Source organism: Rhincodon typus, chromosome 2 (genome assembly GCF_021869965.1).
Source record: "Rhincodon typus isolate 14 chromosome 2, sRhiTyp1.1, whole genome shotgun sequence".
NCBI classification, from domain to species: domain Eukaryota; kingdom Metazoa; phylum Chordata; class Chondrichthyes; order Orectolobiformes; family Rhincodontidae; genus Rhincodon; species Rhincodon typus.
The window spans coordinates 110,513,211-110,538,453 of record NC_063333.1 but is presented as its reverse complement, the minus strand read 5'-3'; positions in this window follow the sequence as shown (position 1 = coordinate 110,538,453).

Below are 25,243 nucleotides of genomic sequence, written 5' to 3'. Positions count from 1 at the left end.
GGTGCTCTTGGGACTACACTTTGGCAGGTTTCAAGGGTGAAATGTAAGGACTAGAAGACCTACCCTTATCTCATTATGAGAATCCCTTGTATTATCCTGGGTTTAGACTGACATTTTGACCAAAGGGCAAGGAATACATCCTTCCTTAAAATTCATCCCATCGTGGGCATTTCAGTTGACACACTGAACCTGAGTCCATCAGTTCTATTTTTGCTATTTTCTTCCCTTCTAACTTCTTTTCTCTTCACACCTCCTTAGATGCCCTTATCTGCATACTCCCTTTTTTTTTTCTGCAGTTAGGTACTCTGCTTTCCCAAATGCCTACTGTAACCTTCCTGTGCTCCTCCACCACCCTCTTCAAGTGCTGCTAATACCTGTAAACCTGATAAACCTGTAGGATTACACTCTGCCTTTCCTGGTATCCTCCAAAAAAAAATTCATTTTCGGCAGTTTCTTGGGATTAGGATGACTTTCATCCACTTTCATGCAGTGGGTGCTGAGGTGACTGAATAGTGCAATACTGGGCTGCCATAGATCAGGCTGGTGGAGTTTAATAAAGTGGGTGGATGGGTTACTTGAGTTTTTACACTGTCCTGTTGTTTACACTTGGTTTCAATCTAGGCCTGATGAAGAATATCGGCAACTTTGCATTTGCTCCTTCTCCAATTTGGACAGTCATGGGTTTGAGATTCTGATCAGTCAGCAAGAATACTACATTTTTTTAAGGTAGAATTTGAGGACAAAGACAAAGGGCTTCCTCTTGTCCTGATGAAGCTCAGAGTAGACAGCTTGCTTTGAATGCTCACATGACTGGCACAAGACAATGCAGCTGATTGGTTGTAATCAATTAAGGCACTCAGCATTGCCTTATTATCAATGGCAATCCCAACTGCTCCACTGCTTATAAACATTTTAATCATGGAATCCTAACAGTGTGGAAACAGACCCTTTGGCCCAACAAGTCCACACCGACTCTCAGAGCATCCCACCCAGACCCATCCCCCTAATCTACACATCCATCAAACACTATGGGCAATCCACCTAGCCTGCACATTTTTGGGCTGTGGGAGGAAACCCAAGCGAACACAGACAGAATGTGTAAACTCCACACAGACAGTCACCCAAGGGTGGAATCGAACCTGGGTCCCTGGCACTGTGAGGCAGCAGTGCTAACCACCGTGCCACCCCTTTCTCGCTGTAATGTCTTTATTGCTTTCCTCCTTCAGCTTTTGCACCAAATGACTTCTCAGCTTTGTGATTTTAATTTTGATCCCAATATTATTTTCACTCTTTTATTAATAATAGTCATACAGCACAGAAGAGGCCCTTTGGCCCATTGAGTCTGAACCTACACTACACCACGCAAATCCAACTTTCCAGCACCTGGCCTATAGCCTTGAATGTTATGCTTATTCATGTACTTTTAAAAGATTGTGAGGTTTCCCACATCTGCTATCCTCCCAGTCAGTCCTTTCCAGATTACTACAACCCTCTCCTATTCTCCCTCTTATTCTCCCTTAATCTCCATGCAAACTCCACAGCTCATGTTCACAGCCACCCCTTTAACCTTGCCATAATATAATCTCACAACTTCCATTGTCCCTGTGGATATGGTCATTTCTGATTTTTAGGTGCTAGGAAAATGTTAAAAAGTAGGATCTCGAAGATCCTCTTTGGATCTCTGGATTTTTCCCAGTGCCATGTGTATGAGAGAGTAGTAATAGGAAGGGGATCAATGCAAGGATAAAGACAATTGAGGAGAGATGATTTCAGATTCTTGGGCATTGGGGCTAGTTCTGGGCAGGAGACACCTATTGAAAAGGGAGGGAATTGAGACTGAGAGATAGTAGGAACTGCCGATGCTGAAGAATCTGAGATAACAAGGTGTAGAGCTGGATGAACACAGCAGGCCAAGCAGCATCAGAGGAGCAGGAAAGCTGACGTTTCGGGTCTGGACCCTTCTTCAGAAAAATTGAGGAATTGAGACTGATGTCCTCGCCAGGGAAATTCACCATTATGAACAAAGACAAATTGCTGGAGAAACTTAGCAGATCTAGCCGTTTCTGTGGAGAGAAAGCAGAGGTTATGTTTCAGATCCAGTAATCTTCTTCAGAACGTTGTGATGGGGGTTATTTAAACCAAACTGGTGGGAGAATGGGCACCAACATAATAGCAAGAAAGAGAAATAAGGTGCATAAATTGAGAGTGTTGGAAAGTATTAGAGAAGCCCAAAGTGCCATGCTAGATAGAAATGGACTGAGAAGGACTTGGAGGAACTGAAGACTGGATTACAATGCAATTATGTAAATGTAGAGAGTATGATGAATAAGGGTCGTGAGATTCAAGCACAAACAGGTATGTGGAAATGTAGTGGCAATAACAGAAGGGTATCTTCAAAATTGTACGGATTGAGTGCTTGATATTCAAGGATATTAAGTGTTCAAAAAGATAGTGTACAAGAAATGGGAGATGAGATAGCAGTACTGTTTAGACAAAGGTATGGCTTTATAAATAGTGATTGTCTTTGAGAGAGATAGGACAGATGGTGGAATTTATACTCAATAAAAATCTGGAATTAAGAGTCTAATGATGACAATGTCACAACTATTGATTGTCAGATCTGGTCACTAATATCCTTTAAGGAAGGTAACTGCTGAACTTACCTGGTCTAGCCTACATGTGAAGCCAGACCCAATGTGGTTGACTCTTAAGTGCCCTCAGGAATGCCTAAGCAACCATTCAGTTATATCAACTGCTAGAGAGAGAAGAAAATGAAGATGGACAGACCACTAGGCACCGGGAACAACAATGGTAAACACAGCTCTGATGTCCCTGCAAAGTTCTCCTTAGTAGTCTGGACCAAAATTGGAATGACTATCTAACAGACTGAAACAGTCATACCTTACAATATCTTAAACACCACATCATGGATATGTCCTGACAGGTGAAGGCACATAGCATGCAGGCAAGAGAGACTTGCCTGGAAATCTCACAGCATCAAGTCAGACATAGAACATTGAACACTACAGAACAGCAACAGGCCCTTTGGCCCACCATGTCTGTGCCAACATGTTCCCATTCTAAACTGATCCCATCTGTTTGCCCATGGTCCATGTCCCTCTATTCCCTGCCTGTTCTAAGTGCCTGTTAAACATTGCTATTGTATCTGTTTCTATCACCTCCCTGGGCAGCACATTCCAGGCACCTACCATACTCTCATGCAAAAAACTTTGCTCACACATCTTTAAACTTTTTCACTCTCACCTTATAAGAATGACCCCTGTATTTGACATTTACATCCTGGGAAATAAACTCCAGCTATCCACCCTGTCCATGCCTCATAATTTTATATACACCTATCAGGTGGCCCTCTCAGCCTCCAATGCTCTAGTGAAAACAATCCACATTTGTCCAATCTCTCCTTATAGCTAATATACTTCAAACCAGGCAACATCATGGTATACTTCTTTTGTACCTCCGCATCCTCCCTATAAGTGTGGTGACCGGAGCTGCACACAATACTCAATTTAGCCTAAGTTTTACATGGCTGCAAAATGATTTACTTTTATATTCAATGCCCTGACCGAAGAAGGGAAGCTTGCTGTACACCTTCATTACCACCTGATTCATTCGTTTTGCCACTGTCAGGAAACTACAGACTTGCACCCCAAGATCCCTCTCAATATCAGTGTTCCTAAGGTTCCTGCCATTTATTGTATTGCATTTGACCTTCCAAAATGCACCAATTGTCTTGATTAAATTCCATCTGCCATTTCTCTACCCAACTTTGCAACTGATCTATATACCACCGTATCCTTCATTACAACCCACAACACCACTAATTTTTATGTCTGCAAGCATTCTAATCAGACCATGGATATTTTCATTAACATCATTTATATATAATACAAACAACAAAGGTCCTGACACTGAACTTTGCAGAACACCACTGGTCACAGACCTCCAGTCAGGAAAACACCCCTTTGCAACTACTGTCTGTCTTCTATGCCTAAGCTAATTCTGTATCCAAATTGCCAACTCACCATGATCCCATCTGACTTGATGTCCTGGACCAGCCTACCTTGAAGGACTTTGTCAAATACTTAAGTAAAGTCTGTGCAGACAACATTGACTGCCGTACCCTCAATCTTTGTTACTTCCTCAAAAAACTCAGTCAAGTTTTTGAGACAAGACCTCCCCATTCTGACTATCCCTAATAAGTCCATTTTTCTCCAAATGTGAGTAAATCCTTTCCCAAATAATTTTCTCCAATAATTTCACTATCACTGATGTGAGGAAATATCATTACAAACACATGGTCCCAACAAAAATGTGAAAATTGAAGTCTTGGTTAGAAATCAACAGCATTGGCAAGAATGTGGATTGAACACATGACATTGGCATTATTGGCACCACACTCTAACCATCTCAGCTAACTAACTACCACCATTAACGTGGGCAAGGAGAACTCCTGTCTTTCAGCTATGACTGTCCACTCCTCCATGTTGAACAACACTTGGAAGGAAGTAACGAGTGTGACAAGGGGAAGGAAGTAACGAGTGTGACAAGGGGCAGAATATACTCTGGGTGGAGATTTCAGTGTCCACCACCCAGAGTGCTTGGCAGCTCATCAAGTCCTTAAGGACATTGCTTCTAAACTGGGTATGCAGCAGGTGGTGGGGAGTCAAGAAGTGGAAAAAACATACTTTACTTCATCCTCACCAATCTGCAAGCTGCAGAATCATCTGTCCGTGACTCTATCAATAACAGTGATCACCACAGAGTCCAGGTGGAGATGAAGTCCCACCTTCAAATTGAGAATATCTTACACAGTACAGTGTGGCATTATCAATGTGCTAAATGAGACAGACTTCAAATGGATTGCAATTCAAGACTAGGCATCTATAAGGCGCTGTGAGCCATCAGCAACAGAATTATTCATAGAATTATAGAATCCCTACAGTGTGGAAACAGGTCTTTCAGCCCAACAAGTCCACACCGAACCTCAGACCATCCCACCCAGACCCATTCCCCTGTAACCAACCTAATCTACACATCCCTGAACACTATGAACAATTTAGCACAGACAATTTACCTAACCTGCACATTTTTGGACAGTGGGAGGAAACTGGAGCACCTGAAGGAAACCCACGCAGACACAGGGAGAATGTGCAAACTCCACACAGACAGTTGCCCGAGGGTGGAATTGAACCCAGGTTGTTGGCGCTGTGAGGCAGCACTGCTAACAACTGAGCTACCATGCTGCCCCATTGAACTGTGGCCTCCCGTGTGATAGGCAGGGATACTAACCACTATACTACCGAGGACCTCAAATTATTCTCTAACACAATCTGCAAACTCATGGTCTATTATGTTTGTGATTCATTAGAACCATAAATAGAATGCGAGGTAGATGGTGGGTAAACATGAACAGGGAATACTTCATTGTGTGTCCTCCCAGCTCCACACTTGGTCTTGGACTGCTGCTGTAGCTCCCATGCCGAGTTACCTGGCCTGCTCTCTTAAAGGGGCAACACACAGAAATGAAAACAGAATTTGCTGGAAAAGCTCAGCAGGTCTGGTAGCATCTGTGCAGAGAAATCAGAGTTAATGTTTCTGATCCTGTGACCCTTCCTGAACTCTGTCAGGGAGATTGTGATTCCTAGAAGACCGTCCCCTGGTCTCAGGAACCGTTTCTAATGTAGCCTCCCGAGCTTCTGGAAGCTCCTGTTGTTCTGCAGGTATGTCCCCATCTAATTGGCTGTTGTTGTCCTGTGATGCTGCTATTTTGTCTCCTCCTTGGGCATGGCCAACCCTGGCTTGGAAACATATGAATTGGTTAAAATCACTGGTCCCATCTCGACCTGCTGGGTATTCTGAGCAACCTCCCCCACTATGTTGGTGAGGTGTGATGACCAACTGGTCTACGTCTCCTCCAGACCAGTTCATCCCAAATCTGTATCGTATATTACAACGAACCTGTTTGAGCCGCCACTGCTGCTGGGATCCATTATCCCCCACATATAATTCCAGGCCAACACAGTCTCTCCTCTTCGGAATACCTGAGCTGTTCCTGCCTTTCCGACTATCTGTCCTTCTTGATTTTGCTCCACCACCTCTCTGGTCTCTTACACCTGCTGTAAGTCAAACATGATTCTCAGCTGGCAGTTGAACATAAAGATGCTGGCCTACAGTGGGCCATCACACATGGCATGGTCCTGTACATGCTGAGGAGCTTGTTGAGTTGTTGACCTAACAATCCCTCCCCTTATGATGCCTTTAAGGCCTGCTTCAAGGTTTGTACAAATTTTTGCACCTGGCCACTTGTTGCAGGGTGATAGGGAGCGATCTCACATAGAATCTCTACAATGTGGAAACAGGCCCAACAAGTCCACACTGACCATTGGAGCATCCCTCCCAGACCCATCCCCCTATAACCCACATAATCTACACATACCTGAACACTACGGGCAATTTAGCATGGCCAATCCATCTAGCCTGCACATCTTTGGATTGTGGGAGGAAACCGGAGCAATCCCGCACAGACGCAGGGAGAATGTGCAAACTCCACACAGGCAGTTGCCTGAGGGTGGAATTGAAACCGGGTCCCTGGTGCTGTGAGGCTGCAGTGCTAACCAATGAGCCACGATGCCACCCTGTCTGACTCTGTGATTTTCCAGGTGCTCCTTGAACTCTTGCATCACAAATTGTGGACCATTGTCAATCAGGACTTATTCAGGGTTACCAAACCTGGCAAATATTTCATCCAATCAGTTTATCATTGCTTCCACTGATACTAATTTCATGACCACCACCTTGGGCCACTTGGAGTAGGCATCCACAACTACTAGATGGTCCCAAGGAATCACCATGAATCCACTGCCATGTGATTGAAGCCACATTATCCTCATATGTGAATCCACATTTGGCCACCAAAAGTAGCTCCTGGCTATTTCTTTCATTGGCACCATGCCAGGGTACCCATGACTTCTTCCTGACTTTTCCTCTTAACGGTAGAGGGATAACAACCAACATTCTCCACATTAAACAGCCGTCTGATATGGACAACTCCCACATCCTGGACAGGTAAGTGTTTAATTCTGGTTTCTATGATAAGTCCTTCCTCTCCGGACTAAGTCCACCTCTAGGCTCGAGACTGGATCATTCTGAGTAGCGTTCCACATCTGATTGCAAACAGTTTTACCTCGTCTTCCTGGGAAAAGTACAAAGTTTTCAGGTTCCAGTTGGGAACATCCTTATTTCCTGGTAGTGATAACCTTGACAAAGCAAATGCATTGCTGTGCTTCTCTGACTGTCAGTCTCTGATTTCATACGTGTAGGCTGACAGAACCAAGACCCATACTAGCAGGCATGCTGCTGGTATTGATGGCAATCAAATATATGCGCCAAGAATAGAGGTTAGCAGGCTATGGCCTCTCAGCAGCACAAATGCCTGTTGTAGAGGAAATGAGTGAACTTCTTAACATTGAACACGATGCTCAATCCTTCCTTTTCCTTTTTTGTCTTCAAAAGTGATCTCAATGCGAACACAATGAGCCTTTCCTGTCACAGAATCCCCACAGTGTGGAAGCAGGTCATTCAGCCAATCAAGTCCACACCAACTGTCCGAAGAACATCCCACCCAGACCCATCCCTATAACCCTACATTTCACCATGGCTAATCCAGTTCGCCTGCACATCCCTGGATACAATGGGTAACTTAGCATGGCCAATCCACCTAACTGCACATTTTTAGACTGTGAGAAGAAACCCACACAGACACAGGATGCATGTGCAAACTCCATAACAGTCACCCAAGACTGGAATCGAACACAGATCCCTGGCACTGTAAGACAGCAGTGCTAACCACTGATCCACCTTGCCACTCCTCTGTTCAGCAAGATGTGTGACAGTGCAGTATCAATTCCATGCAGTGAGGTGTCAGACAGCAACTGCAGTGGCAACTTTGGGTCAAAATGAGTCAACACTTCCATCCATCAAAGGGCTTGCTTCACCTCCCAGTAAGGCTCATCACATTCCTGGGTCCATTGCCACGGTCTCCCTTTTCCCAGCAACCAATGCATGTGTTGTAACACAGTTGCCAGAATTTGCCATAGTAATTTACAAGAATGATCACAGTTGAGACACATTCTCTGGTTTTGGGGCCTTCATGATAGCTTCAATCTTCTTGAGCATTTTGTGTAGTCCCTCGCCATCAATTACATGGCACAGGTACTCTGTGTAATCTTTAAAAAACTTGTACTTCTCTCTTTTTACTTGTGTAAGTGTTTAGCGTTTATTCTATGTTTTTCAAATTCTCCTCTTCAGAGGATCTAGTGACAAAATATTGTCCATATAACACTGGATACCTGGCAATCAACTCAAAATTTGATCCATGCCCCTCTGGAATAGAGCCAGTGCTGTGCAAAAGGTGGAACTTGTAGCGGAACAGGTCCCTATGTGTCACTATTAATAGCAGCAGCTGGGCGATCCCAGTATGCAAGTAGATCTGCATCAGATCTATTTTTGAGAATTTCGTTCCAACAAGTCCTCACTGCTCCATCTGTTTTTAAGACCCAGGACAATTAGAGTGGTCTATTCATCGGTGGTTACTGGTTCCAACACTCACAAATTCACCAGCCTCCACTTTATGCCGAATGGTGTCTGATACTGGACACGCCTTCAGACTCCTCAGACGAGTCTTCCACTTCAACCAAAGTTTAATTTCTACTCCTTTCATTTCTCCCAGGGTTTCCTTGAAGACATCCTTATACCTATCCATAATTTCTGTAACCAGAAGCATTCAATTTTTTAAGGGTAATCACCTTTCACTATGTACATAGCCACTTGTGGCACAACTTGTACCATGTATGTCCATAGTGTAATCTTGGTCGGCTTCACTGGCAGTGTCCTTAAATTTTTTCTATGGATTGATTCCACTGCACCCATATCCACTTCTATCTTTACGGTTTTACCCTCTAATTTGGGAAGAACCCAGAAACAATCAGCTTCACTCCATGCAACAGGATGTTTAACTAAAACTCTGTTGACTCTGCCCTTCTGCTTCTCCTGCAACCCTGACTGAATTGGTCTACTCCATGGCTGGCAGCATATACTCTTGCTTGAGTTTTACTTCGCAACTTTAGGCTTCTCGAGTCCAACAAATTACCTCCTTGTGGCCACTGTTGCTATTTTATGCACCTAATCATGGTCACTCAAAAATATTGCTTTGATGGCAGCCAGTTCCTTCAAGGTAGCAATTTCAAAGATAGCCTTGAAATCCAGGTCCTTCCTTGTTAGTAGTTTCCATTGGATGGTTTTGCGTCAGATGCCACAAACGGTCCTGCAAGGTTTCTTGGAGGAACCCTCTGAATTCACAATATTCTGTTAATCCCTTTAAGGCAGTGACAGATTGGGCTGTACCCATTTATAAAAACAGAAACATTCTCGATCATCAGAGGCTTTGGTGCAAAATAACTCCCCAATACTTCACATAGTTCTTGGTTTGTCTTCTCCGTGGCTTTCTCTGGTTGCTCCAGACTTCTTAGAATCAAAATGTTTTGCTCAAGAAAAACAGTCTTCAGCCACTTTATTTTCCTTTAAATACACATCAAGATGTTCAGTATACAGCGACCAACTTTCAACCTCTTCATCAAATGGTCCCATTGCTCCAAATTGTCCCGCCATTTTGTTTTCCCGCCACTCGAGGGAAATAGCCGTTTGCAGCTCAAGTCCCCTCAGTGAACATTCTCCACATCGGCTGCTCCCTCACTGACTATACTAGAGTATAGTCTGGCATCTGGCATCTAATGCAGCCCGAGTCGCCTCAATGACTGCTTCCCCTGACATTACCTCCTCAACCCCATGCATTTTCGAAGAATGGGCAGGCAAATGACAAATGGAAGTTGTGAGGTGATGCATTTGGGTAGAAGGGATAGAAAGACAGGCATTAAAGACTTAATGGCACAGTTGTAAAGAGTATAGGGACAGAGGAACCTGGGGAAGCTGGTGCATATTACCAAATCCATGTTATCTGCAGAGTATAGAGGTTAAGACCCCCTGCAGGCAACATAAAAGTGCGGATAGAGCTATAATAGTAATCCCTTATCTACCATGAAGAACTGTGCGAACCATCATGATCTGTCAATTAAGCAAAGAAGAAATCAGATCTGGAGACAACTTGCAAATCTGCGGGTAGCAAATCAATGGATAACAAGGAATGATTGTCGATCTTTGAAAGTGGCAAGACAATTTGAGAGAGTCATTAACAAATGAAATGTTCTCTTTGATTTAATAAACTTTGGGTGATTGAGTAGAAAAGTAAAGAAGTTATGCTGAATCTTTATAAGACTCTCATAAGGCTAGAACTAGAGTATTATGCTCAGTTCTAGTCACCACACTTTAGGAAGGATGTACGGGATGTTTGGAGGATTCAGAGACAATTTACCAGAATAGTCACAACGTTAGTGTATTTTCACGACAAGGTTATTTTGAAGAAGCTGAGGTTCTGCTCCTTGAAGCAAAAAAGATTGAGGAGAGATTTGATTGAGGTATACAAATTTATGGCTGGTTTGAGTGAAGTTAACAGGGGAAATCTTCATAATAGCTGATGCTATGAGAAATTTGAAACATAGATTTAAAGTTTTGCGAATAATATGCAAGAATGGTGTGTAGGATTTGGCCATTTGACTCCACAATTCAGCATTTGCTAATAACATTACTGATCTGATTGTGGTCTCAAATCTGCTCAAATCTATTTGCACACCATATAATCGTGACTGTTGAATTATGGAAGAGACTAAGAATCCTCTCGGAAAAATATTCTTTCCTTCATTTCAGTCTTAATTGGGAGTCTCCCGATGTTTAAGTGGCATCGCATGGTTCTTAATTTCCAACAAGGGGAAACATCTTCCAGCATAAACATTGTTACATTCCCTCATGATTTTATATGTTTAAATAAGATCATGTCCTATTCCTCTGTACTTTCATTGCCCAACCTGCATAAACTTTCCTCACAAAACCACTCACCCCAGGAATCAGTGAATGAATTTTCTCTGAACTGCTTCTAATGCAATTATATCCTTTCTTAAGTATACAGGCCATGTCATTTTATGTTCTTGTATTTTTAATTGTGGACTGAAATGAGAAAGGATATGCTTCAAATCCAAAGCTAGCTGGATGACCACTGAATATTTTGAAACCTGACACTTATTGAAAACACTATTTACACATCTATGAGTTGAAGCAGTAGTTGAAGTGTAGTTTGCAGATGAACTGGATCCAAGGGGTGTAGACTTATAGAGATTTAGCTGTCATCCTAGTGGCCTGTGGAGTAGTGACCAGCTTGCAATAACTCCTCCCACCTCAAGCCCCATCCCCAACTCCTACCTACTAACCTCATCCCGCCCCCTTGACCTGTCCGTCCTCCCTGGACTGACCTATCTCCTCCCTACCTCCCCACCTACACTCACCTTTACTGGCTCCATCCCCGCCTCTTTGACCTGTCTGTCTCCTCTCCACCTATCTTCTCCTCTATCCATCTTCTATCCGCCTCCCCCTCTCTCCCTATTTATTTCAGAATCGCCCTCCTCTCCCCCATTTCTGAAGAAGGGTCTAGGCCCGAAACATCAGCCTTCCTGCTCCTCTGATGCTGCTTGGCCTGCTGTGTTCATCCAGCTCTACACCTTGTTATCTGCAATAACAAAGCCTTCAACCTGCCAGCAACAATGTTATTGGTGCTGAGGTAGTTGAACAGCTTGGCTCTGTGAACAAGATAGAGAGTCGCCTGCAGACCTCTACCAGCTCATAATTATTGTGTACCTCTCTTACAAGCCCCCTGCATCTTCCATTAGGGCAAGACCAGGAACAGAAATCATGGGCCCTGGTGCTGCTGTTGGCTGTGATTTCTAGCCCCTCACATTAGCACAGCACCCTGCCCTGATCTGTATACAGCAGACTCACTAATGCTCTGGGACCTTGCTACTGGTGTCTATGTACCCTCTGACGTAGGCCTTGGTTAGGGGCCTATAAACTACATGCACAAATAATGTTTACCTTTGCTATTTTATATCCAAACCAGCTTTTCTTTTCAATTATTCATGGGATGTAGACCTTGCTCATTGGCCCAGCTTTTATTGCCCATCCTTAGCTATCCTTCAGTGAGCTGTCTTCTTGAACTGCTGTGATTCTATTTGGTGTAGGTACATCGACAATGCCCTGAGGGAGGGAATTCCAAGATTCTGATCCAGTGGCACTGAAGGAATGACAATATATTTCCAAGTCAGAATGGTGAGTGGTTTGGCAGGGAACTTGAAGATTCCCATTCTAGAGTAGAGAAGTTCCCATTTTACATCATGGTCTTCTGAACTGAAGTCCCCTTGTATTTCTGTACTAACATCGTCCTTAATTAACAGAGCTGCCCATCACTGTCTCTTAGCTTTCATAGAATCCCTACAGTGTGGAAACAGGCCCTTTGGCCCAAGAAGTCCACACCGACCCTTGGAGCATCCCCCCCAGACCTACACACCTATAGCCCACCTAAACTACACATCCCTGAACACTATGGGCAATTTAGCATGGCCAATCCACCCAGCCTGCACATCTTTGGACTGTGGGAGGAAACCCACGCAGATATGGGGAGAATGTGCAAACTCCACACAGACAGTCACCTGAGGCTGGAATCGAACTCGGATCCCTGATGCTGTGAGGCAACAGTGCTAACCACTGAGCCACCGTGCCGCCCCTGTTCTTTCCTTTCCTGTCCATCTGAATCTCAAATACCCTTAAAGTCAGGGGCAATTCCTAGCACCTTGCAACCATAACTCTGATATGACTTTCAAATCATGGGTCATACTGATGACTTACAGAAGGGATGTTGGGTTGCATCAACTGACATTTAATAGGTCAAGAACATATTAAAGATGGCCTGGTGGAGGTGAGTGTTTGATTTCTGCCCCTCAGTGGGAGGAAGTTCCATCCTCAAGAGTTGTAACAATGCCAATTGTGGCAGAACTTAGTAGTGGATGCTACAGGGACTGCAAGCATGACCATGAAGAAAACAGCAATGGATCCAACAGGACTTAAAGTTAGTCTCAGCCAATAAGGGTGTAAAGTGATTAGGGACCTTACGGACAGACTGAGGGAGTTGTATTTAGACAGACCTTGGAAGCTGGGTAGATGGGAAAAAAAGGAAGGCTATCATTTTGAGAAGAATTGCCTGAGTGGACAAAAAAAAATCACTTTTCTTGGAGATAGTAGGAACTGCCAATGCTGGAGTCTGAGATAACAAGGTGTAGAGCTGGAGAAACACAGCAGGCCAGGCAGCATCAGAGAAATAGGAAAGCTGACGTTTCAGGTCTGGACCCTTCTTCAGAAGAAGGGTCCAGGCCCGAAACGTCAGCTTCCCTGCTCCTCTGATGCTGCCTGGCCTGCTGAGTTCATCCAGCTCTACACCTTGTTATATCACTTTCCTTCTTGCCTTTTTTAATCTCAGTCATAAAATGTGGACCTGATTGACTAGGTTAGGATTCATTGCCCATTCCTAAATGCCTTTTGAGAATGTAGCAGTGAGTTGCTTTATTGAACTGCTGAAGCCATTATGGTGTATATGCACTTACAGTACTGTTTCGTAGGTTCATTCAGTGCAGAAGAGGCCCTTTGGCCCTTCAAGTCTGCACTAACACAACTACCATTAAAAGTGCATTAATCCCAATTTCCTGCACTTGTCCCATACCCTAGAATGTTATGATATTTTAAGTACTCATCCAAATATTTTTTAAAAGTTGTAATATTTCCAGCCTCCACTACCTTCCCAGGCAGTGCATTCCAGAGTCACACCACCTGCTGAATTTTTTTTCCCAGATCACCTCTGAATCTCCTGCCCCTCACCCTAAAACTATGGCCTCTTATGATTGACTCCTCAACCAAGGGAACAACTGCTCTCTATTCATCCTGTCCATACCCCTCATATCAATCATGTCCCTCATCAATCTTCTCTGCTCTAGAGAAAACAATCCAAGCCTATCTAGTCTCTCCTTATAGCTCAATTTCTTGATCCCCAGCAACACCCTAGTGAATCTCCTCTGTGTTCTCTCTATTATACTCTATCCCACAACTGATGAAAGCAAGTGTCCCATATCTCTTCTTAACTGTCCTAGTCACATGCTCTGCCAACTTCAGGAATCTGTGAATAATTACCCCAAGATCCCCACGTTCCTCTAAGCTACCAGTGTCCTGCCATTAATTAAATACTCCTTCGTCATGTTTTTCTTCTAAAGTACATCACTTGCACTATTCAAGGTTAAATACTGGTTTGCTCATCTAACCAGCCCATCTATATCTTTCTGTAACCTACTTCACCTTCTTTGCTATTAACCACTCTATCAATCTTGGTAAATTCTCCCCACATTTTCATCTATATTGTTTACGTATATAACAAGTACACCGCTAGACACTGGCCTCCAGTCACTCAAACAGCCTTCTACCACTACTGTTTGTGTCCTATTACTAAGCCAGTTTCTGATCCATCTTGCCAAGTTTTCCTGAATTCCACGTGCTTTAACCTTCTCAATCAGTCTTTCATGTGGGACCTTGTCAAAATTTTTGTTAAAATCCATATAAACTATATCAACTGAACTTCCCTCATCCATGCACTTGATCACATTTTCAAAAAGCCTAATTAACCCATGCCTTTCCAAGTTGGTATTAATTCGCTTCTTCAGAATTTTTTCCAATAGTTTCCCTGCCACTGATGTGAGATTAATGTAATTTGTGAAACTAATCTGTAATTTCCTGGCTCATCTCTACCTTCTTCTTAAAAACTGGAACCCCATTAGACATGCCCCAGTCCTCCAGCACTTCCCCTGTGGCCAGAGATAAATAAAAAAAATTGTGTCAGAACCACTGCAATTTCCTGCCTTGCCTCCCACAGCAGCCAATGATGCAATTCATCTGGAACAGGGAAATTGTCTGTTTTAAACTCATGGTGTTTCCATGCATCTGCTAGCTTTGTCATTCTAGGAGTTAGAGGTCGCAGGTTTGGAGGGTGCTATCAGAGGAACCTTGGTGCACCTTGTAGATTGTATGCAGTGCTGCCATTGTGAAGAGAGTAATGTGAAGGATGGGGTGCTAATTGAGCAGGTTCGTTCAAGCTTCTTGAGTTCTGTTGGAGTTGCACTCATTCAGGCAAATGATAGTGTTTTACATGTGCCTCGTGGATGATTGACAGGCTTTGAGGAGTCAGGAGGTGAGTTACTTACTGCAGAATTTCAGCTTCTGATTTGTTCTTGCAGCCAAATTCATTTTTGCTGGTCCATTTCAAGTTCTGGTCAATGGTAACCCACCAAGGTATTGACTTAAAAACAATTTTCTAAGCCTCGTCTGCTTGCCTGCATCAACCACATTATGGCACAAACTTCATAATATTTGGGCCAATTGGCTTACTAACATGCCCAATTGTCCATTTATTGTGTTTTTAAAAATTGACTGGTGGGCTGCCAGTGAGGGCTGAGTTGGGGTGGGTGGAAAAGTGTTGTGCTAGCCACCTGTCATATTTCCTGTCCCCACCAAAAATTCATATTTACTTTAGAATCTGCTGTCAAGTCAACTGTTTTGATAAGAATGGTGTATGAATTTAGATACAAAGGCTTTCAATCTATCTTTTCAGCATTCTTATATGCGCTGCCCTTATGTGCTGGTACATTCAAGTTTATGCACAACATGGGAACATACAAAAAAGAAGCAGCAGTATGCCACTCATCACCTTAAGCCTGCTCCTCCATTCAACAAAAGTCATGGTTGATCTGATTGCAACATAAACTCTGCATTTCTGCCTACCCCCCAATAACCTTTCAACCCCCACTAACGCAAATGTATCCGTCTCGGTCTTTAAAATATTGAAAGATTCTGCTTCCACCACCTTTTCATGATCGTCTGACAGAAAATATATTATCTCATTTGTATTTTACATGGGTGACCCCTTATTTCTAAACAGTAACTCCTATTTTTTGATTCTCCTCGAAGAAGAAACATTCTCTCCACAACCACCCTGTCTTGGATCTTCAAATGTCGGCCTTACACTTTGCTGCAGAAACTGATGTTGATCTAAATTATCCCCCTGACTATTATCTTCTGCTACCAGTACATTTCAAGTTACTCTCTCCAACTGAATAGCTTCCTGCATTAACAGCAGTTTATCAATCCTGAGCACCTATTGTTGTCACAAGCTGCAAGAACCTTAAACTGGTTGAACAATTGCAAAAGCCAAAGTTTTTTTTTCTCTTTTTCTCTGATACAATTTAGGGGATTTAAATGGTGGAGGCATACTGTTAATAGAAATAAGTAAATATAGGGAAATGACAAGGGCTAGGGGTATTAATTAACTGTAAATGAACAAAATAATTAATTCATTGGAACACAATGGGAATGGCAGGCAAGGTTTCTTCATTCTACCTTATTGATCCTCACTTGCAGTCACACTCTCCTGTCCCTGATCGTGGCCTAAATCATAAGGCGCTCACGAAAGGGATGTGATTGCTTTGTGGAGCAAAGTGCTCCCTTTACTCTTCCTGATGTATTACAGTATCTCAAACTCAGTGTCTAGCTCATTAACTCTGAGTTGAAGTTCCTAGAGCCACACACTCACCACAGAAGTGGCTTCTATTTGGAGCTCATTGTTATCCACATACTACATCTGCAACAAATTACTTTGCCTACCATCCAAGGTCATCTGAAACTCTTCTGCCTATCATAAAAACATAGAAAATAGGAACAGGAGTGGGCCATTCCACACTTTCAGCCTGTGCCTCCATTCATTATGATGATGGTTGATCATCCAACTCAATAGCCTGTTCTTAGTCTACCCCCACGTTTTTGATCCCTTTAGCCCTAACTGCAAGATCCAACTCCTTGTTGAAATCACAGTATAATTTGGCCTTGACTGCTTTCTATGATAGCAAATTCCACAGGCTGATCACTGTATGGATGAAGAAATTTTTCCTCATCTCAATCGTGAATGGTTTATCTCATATCCTTAGACCACTGAACCCCTGGTTATAGACTCCCTTGTCATTGGGAACATCTTTCTTGTGTCTACAATGTCTAGTCCTGTTTAAATTTTATGGGTTTCCATGATATACTCATTCTTCTGAACTCCACTGAATATTAATCCTAACCAATTCAACCTCTCCTCATATGTCAATTCCATCATCCCAGGAATCAGTCTCGTAAACCTTTGCTGCACTTCCTCTATATCAAAAACATCCTTCATGCTGGGGGAGAAAAGATGTTGATAGTTCAGATTAAGTAACTCGAATGTGAGAATGACAGAACAACGCTGTGTCTAACTGCCAGATGTGAAAGAATGGACAGTCCCACTGGGATGGAGGGAGGGGAGAGAGGACATGGTGGCAGAGAATGTAACAAGTTAAGCCAAAAGAAAGGGAAGGAATGGGAGTTGTTTCGCAATTTGAATGTGTTGAACTCAATATTAAGTCTAGAAGGCTCTAAAGTGCCTAGTCTGAAGATGGGATGTTCTTCCTTCAGTTTGCGCTGTGATACACTGGAGCACTGCAGCATGCCGAGATCAGACAAGTGGACATGTGAGCAGAACGCTGTATTAAAATGACCAGCTACGGGAAGGTCAGGATGATGCTTATGCACAGACTGGAGGTGTTCTGCAAAGTGGTCACCCAGTCTGCATTTTGTTTCTCCAATGTGTATTGGACCACATTGGGTGCAGCGAATACAATACACAAAATTGGAGGAGGTACAGGTGAAATGCAGCTTCACCTGGAAAAACTGTTTTTCAACAGTTGGAAACCAAGGGGCAAGAATGGAAGCACAGGTGATCAGTTGGATGCGATTGAGGGCCCTGCCAACCACAGTGGGTGGGAAACCACGGTTATGGAAGAAGTATGCCATGTCAGCAACGCTGTTTAAGAAGGTGGTATCATCGGAACAGATGTGATGTAGGCAAAGGAATCTGGGAGAATTGGATGAATCCATGCAGGACGTAAGGTGTGAAGAGCTGTAGTGAAGGTCAAATATCACAGAACACCAGGTTATAAGTCCAACAGGTTTATTTGAAAACACTACCTTTTGGAGCATTGCTCTTTCATCAGGTGTAGTGAGACACGTATCAAGGCCCAGAATTTGTAAGTAAAAGATCAAAAGATCATACAACTAATGCAAATGTATTGAATAAACATAAAATGGCTGGCTGACTCCCTCCTGTTAAATCTTTAATCAGTTAGTAAGGAGATGCAGGTTTTGATTTATTAAAATGCAAATCCCAGAAATTTTATTTCCAAAGCAAGAATTTATAAAATTCCCCACTGACTGACTGTGTCCACAAGTTGTGTGCTTTTTGAATAAAATAAAATGTATCTGCAAATACAAATCTGCAAATGCAAAATCAAACCCATAGATTTGTGCGGGGGTGTGTGTGATGGAAAGAGAGAGAGTGTTTGTGCGTGTGCATGTAGTGTGAGGGAGTATATGTGTGTGAGTGTGTGTGACAGAGGGTCTGTATGAGTGTGTGTGTGTGTTTGTGTGAGAGAATGTGCGTGTATTTGTGTAAAGGTGTGAGTGTGTGTGTCTGAGTCTGTATAATGTGGTGGGGTCACATGTAGTGCAACATGAACCCAAGATCACAGTTGAGACCATCCTCATGGGTACCGAACTTGGCTATCAGCCTCTGCTCAGCAACTCTATATTGTTGTGTGTCCCGAAATCCACCTGGAGGATGTTTACCCGGAGATCCAAGGCTGAATGCCCTTGACCGCTGAAGTGCTCCCCCATTGGGAGGAAACACCCCTGTCTGAATTGTTGCACGGTGTCCATTCATCCGTTGTTGTAGCATCTGCATGGTTTCGCCCTCATGCCCTCGGGCATCATTGCCTGCAGCGTATGAGATAGACGACATTGGCTGAGTCACATGAGTATCCGCCGTGCATGTGGTGGGTGGTGTTCCCACGTGTGATGGTAATATCCACGTCGATGATCTGACATATTGTGTTGGACTGGGATTGATAAGATCAAAAACTACATGACACCAGGTTATAGTACAAAAGGTTCATTTGAAGACACAAGCTTTCGGAGTTTTGCTCCTTCTTCAGCAGGCAGTGACAGAGGTGGCATCAGGGTACAGAATTTATAAGCAAAAGATCAAAGGGTCATAGAACTGATGTGAATGTGTTGAACAAACTTAAGATGGCTGTTAAATCTTTAATCAGTTAGAAAGGATCAATGTGCAAATCCCAGCACTTATTTCAAGTTTCTGCCCCAAGATAACTAAACATTTTATCAGTATACCAGAGGTGACATCTCAGGTCAGAGAATGCATTACGGTGTGAGGCCTTGTTTAGAATCTAGCTGTGTATCAACTTGGAGTCAGACTGGTTTTAGTTTCAAAGTAGGAATTTATAAAATGCCACATTGACTGTCTACAAATTGTGCACTTTTTGAACAAAATAGAATGTATCTACAATTACAATTCTGCAAATGCAAATTCACCCCATAGACTTATACATGTATCTGTGTGTGTTTGCGCATGTGTGTGTGTGAGGGAGACAGAGTGTGTGTGTGTGAGAGAGAGAGAGAGTGAGTGTGTGTGTGTGTGTCTATGTGTGCATGCTTGAGAGAGAGAATGTGTGAGTGTGTGTGTGTGAGAGAGAGAGAGTGTGTATGAGAGAGGGTCTGTGTGAGTTTGTGAGTATGTGTGTTGAGTGTGTTTGTGTCAGAGAGTGTGTGCATATGTATGCATATGTGAGTGTGATTAGAGTGGTGGGGTCACCTGTAGTGCGACATGAACCCAAGATCCTGGTTGAGGCCGTCTTCATGTGTACCGAACTTGGCTATCAGCCTCAGCTTGGCGACTGCGTTGTTGTATATTCCACAATCCGCCTGGAGGACATTTACCCGAAGATCCGAGGCTGAATGTCCTTAACCGCTGAACTGTTCCCCACTGGGAGGGTACATCGCTGTCTGGCAATTTTTGCATAGTGTCCATTCATCTATTATCGTGGTGTCTGCATGGTTTCACCAATATACCATGCCCTGGGGAATTCTTGCCTGCACCGTATGAGATAGACAATGTTGACTGAGTCACATGAGTATCTGCTGCGTATATAGTGGGTGGCGTTTCCATGTGCATTGGTACTATCCATGTTGATGATCTGACATGTCTTGCAGAGGTTGCCATGACAGAGTTTAATGGTGTTATGGTTGATGTTGTCCTGAAAGTTGAGTTGTTGGCTTCAAACAATGGTCTGTTTAAGTTTTGGCAGTTGTTTGAAGGCGAGAAGTGGAGACGTATGAAAGATGTTGGCGGGGCTCTCATCATCATCAATAATGTGTTGAAGGCTGCAAAGAACATTGCGTATTTTCTCCATTACTGGGAAGTACTGGGCAACGAAGGGTACCCTATCAATCATATCCTGTGTCTGTCTTCTGAGGAGGTCATGATGGTTTTTCACTGTGGCATGTCGGAACTGGCGATCGATGAGTTGAGCATTGTATCCCGTTCTTATGAGGGTGTCCTTCAGCACCCTCAGGTGTCTGTCACGTTCCTCCTCATCTGAACAGATCATATGTATGCATAGGGCTTGTCCATAGGGGATGGCTTTTTTTATTATGTTTAGGCTAGAAGCTAGAGAAGTGTAGTATCATGAGGTTATCCATAGGCTTACGATAAAGTGAGGTATTTGGAAATAAAACCAGCCTGACTCCAAGTTTATACACAGCCAGATTCCAAACAAGGCCTCACACCTCAAATGCATTGTCTGACCTGAGATGTCGCCTCTAGTATATTGATAAAATCTTTAGTTATCTTGGGACCGTGACTTGAAAGAAATGCTGGGATTTCATATTAATCCTTTCTAACTGATTAAAGATTTAACAGTTATCTTAGGATCATTCAAAACATTTGCATCAGTTCTATGACCCTTTGATCTTTTGCTTATAAATTCTCTGTATGATGCTACCTCTCTCCCTGACACCTGAAGAAGGAGCGAGACTCCGAAAGCTTGTGTCTTCAAATACATCTGTTGGGCTATAACCTGATGTGTGATTTCTGACCTTGTCCATCCCAGTCCAACACTAGCATGTCCACATCAAGGCTACCATTGACCACAAACTGCCAGCTCAAAGTGGAGAGGATCTCCAAGAAGATCGCATATATCAACACAGACATCAAGTTTCTACAGAAATGCAAGAAAGCAAAGAAGATCCCAAAAGGACCACAGATCACGAACACACTCAAGTCGACCTACAACACAGATTACGCTGAGAGACTTTGACATTGCACCTCTCGCAAACTCCTCAATCATCTTGTATACCAACTCTATAGCACGTGCCATAACCTCGAAATCAGGATGGAGTCCATAGTCTCAGCTTACGCTCAAGATACAGCAGTACAGTTACGAGACACTGTCAAACAGACGAGGCAATGAAACTACACCACCTACATACACACCAAGAACAAGAAACTGGAGAAACTTGAAGTAGCCAAGCCTCCCCTGGTACCACAGAGTTGAAAATGGTACCACCACGGGGAAATCTATCATCAACTTATCTGACCACACCTTTCAACCAGGCAAGATCGAAGTTCTCAGCCGAGGGCTCAATTTCTACCCCACCACCAAAATGGACCCCCTTGGTCTTGCAGCAGACACAGAGGAATTCATCTAACAAATGAGACTCTGGGAATTCTTCCAAGATGTTCGCAATGAGCCCAGTGAGACAACCAACAAACTGTAACAGTTGACAGAGAGATCTATGGTGGAGCGGCCAAAGGAGGAGTCGGATTGGACCCCTCTGCAGAACCATTGCTCTAGGCTTGACATGTATGCTCAAACCGTCAGGGAAGGCAAGAACACCAGATTCATCAGCTGCACTCACAAGGTAGCACAAAACGTCACTCAAGCACCACACAACGCCATTCATGCTCTCAAGACCAATCACAACATTGTTCTCAAACCAGCAGACAAAGGAGGAGCCATTGTCATACAGAATAGAATGGATTACTGAAAGGAAGTATACAGATAACAATCAGGAACACTGTGGAAAACTACCTGCCAATCCAAACAAAGAACATACCCGTGAACTCAATAGACTGATCAAGACGTATGATCCAGTCCTTCAGGGTACCCTCCACAAACTCATCCCACATACTTCTCATGTACAGGACTTCTGCCTTCTGAAGATACACACCTGGATGTCCCTTGTATCAGCTTATGGAACCTCAGGCTATGTGAGAACTCTCTGGCTATGTTGAGGGCATCCTGAAATCCATTGTACAGGGAACCCCCAGCTTCTGTTGCAACACTACAGATTTCTTACAGAAACTAGGTACCCATGGACCAATCGAACCACGAATATTTCTCATCACAATGGACATTTCGGCACTCTCCACCAGCATCCCGCACGATGATGGCATTGCTGCAACAGCCTCAGTATTCAATACCAACAACTGCCAATTTCCAGATGCCATCCTACAACTCATCTGCTTCATCCTCGGCCACAACATCTTCACCTTCAACAACCAGTTCTTAAACCAGACACACGGAACAGCCATGGGAACCAGATTTGCACCCCAAAATGCCAACATCTTCATGCGCAAGTTTCTCTACTCCAGGGAAGTACTGGACGACAAAGAGTACTCTGTTGGTTGTATCCCGTGTCTGTCTTCTGAGGAGGTCATTACCACTTCGCAGAACAAGACTTCTTTGCTGCACAGGACCTCCGGCCAATGCTATGCACTAGATACATTAATGACATTTTCTTCCTTTGGACTCATGGCGCAGAATTACTGAAACAAATACATAGTAATATCAACAATTTTCATCCCACTATCAATCAGACTTATCATGGACTACTATTTAGAATCAGTCTCATTCTTGGACACATGCATCTCCATCAAGGATAGACACCCCTCTACCGCAAGCCTACGGATAACCTCGTGATACTGCACTTCTCTAGCTTCCACCCTAAACGTATTAAAAAAGCCATCCCCTACAGACAAGCCCTATGCATACACAGGATCTGTTCAGATGAGAAGGAACATGACAGACACCTTAAGGTGTTGAAGGACGCCCTCATAAGAACGGGATACAATGCTCAACTCATCGATTGCCAGTTCTGACGGGCCACAAGAAACCGTAATGAAAACCGAAAGAACTGCAGATGCTGTAAATCAGGAACAAAAACAAAGTTGCTGAAAAGCTCAGCAGGTCTGGCAGCATCCGTGAAGGAAAAAACAGAGTCAAAGTTTCATGTCCAGTGACCCTTCCTCAGAACGGATAGTGGCTGGGAAAATGTCAGTTTATATGCAGACAAGAGGGTGAGGTAGGGAGTAAACGATAGGATAGAGCCCAAAGAGAGAGAAAGACAGTTGGGCAGACAAAGGAGTTGCTAACGATCAGGCTGGGAGGGTGAATAGTTGTTAATAGGGACTGTTAGCGACTAACAACACAGTGTGTGTATTGGCAGGCTAAGTGGTAACAAGGCCTCGTGTGTTGGGTAGGGGGCTGGGATGTGAGAGAGTTTAGGCCCGAAAATTATTGAACTCAATATTGAGTCCAGAGGGCTGTAGGGCCCAAGCGGAAAATGAGGCGTTGTTCCTCCAGCTTGCATTGGGCTTCGCTGGAACACTGCAACAAGCCAGAGAGAGAGATGTTGGCCAGGGAGCAGGGTGGCGCGTTAAAGTGGCAGGCAACAGGTAGTTCAGGGTCTTTTTTGCGAGCAGAACATAGATGTTCTGCAAAGCGGTAATGACCTCCTCAGAAGACAGACACGTGATACGACCGATAGGGTACTCTTTGTCATCCAGTACTTCCCTGGAGTGGAGAAACTACACCATGTTCTTCACAGCCTTTCAACACATCATTGATGACAATGAGCACCTCGCCAAGAACTTGTCGACACCTCCACTTCTTGCATTCAAACAACCACCAAACCCTGAACAGACCATTGTTCGAAGCAAACTACCCAACCTTCAGGAATGACATCAACCATGACGCCACACAACCCTGCCATGGCAACCTCTGCAAGACATGTTAGATCATCGACATGGATAACCATCACACGTGGGAACACCACCCACCACATGCACAGCAGAAACCCATGTGACTTGGCTAACATTGTCTATCTCATACACTGCAGACAAGGATGCCCTGAGGCATGGTATATTGGCAAGGTCATGCAGATGCTACAACAACAGATGAATGGGCAGCACGCAATAATCGCCAGACAGGGGTGCTGTCTCCCAGTGAGGGAACATTCAGCCTTGGATTTTCAGGTAACATCATCCAAGGTGGACTTTGGGATACAATGCAGTCACTGAGCAGAGGCTGATAGCCAGGTTTGGTACCCATGAGAATGGCCTCAACAGTGATCTTGGGTTCATGTCACACTACAGGTGACCCCACCACACTATACACTGTCACACACATACGTATTCACTCACACAAATGCACTCACATACTCACACAGACCCTCTTCCACAAACACACACCCTCTCTCACTCACACACACTCTCTCAAACACGTAAACACACACACACAATCTCTCACTCACACACACACAAATCTAGGGGTGAATTTGCACTTGCAGATTTGTATTTGCAGATACATTCTATTTTGTTCAAAAAGCACACAATTTATAGACAGTCAGTCAATGGGACATTTTATAAAACCAGTCTGACTCCAGGTTAAAACACAGACACATTCTAAGCATAAATGCAGAGTCTGACCTGAGATCTCACCTTTTGTACACACTGATAAGACCTTTAGTTATCTGGGGCAGTGACTTGAAAGAAATTCTGGGATTTGCATTTTAATCAATGCATCTCCTTTCTAACTGATTAAAGATTTAACAGGAGGGAGTCAGTCAGCCAGCCATTTTAGGTTTAATCAATACATTTGAATCAGTTGTATGTTCTTTTGATCTTTTACTTACAAATTCTGTGTCTTGATGCCTCTCTCACTATACCTGAAGAAAGAGCAACACTCCAAAAAATAATGTTTTCAAATATAGTCTGTTGGACTATAACCTGGTGTCATGTGATTGTCTGCTCTTGTCCAACGCAGTCCGACACTGACACCTCCACATCATGGCTGTAGTGAAGGTAGCTATGGAACTTGTTGGCTTTGTAGCGAATGGCAGTCGACAGTTTATTCCCTGAAATGGAGACAAAGAGGTCAAGGAAAAGAAGGAAGGTGTTGGAAATGGACAATGTGAAAGTTAT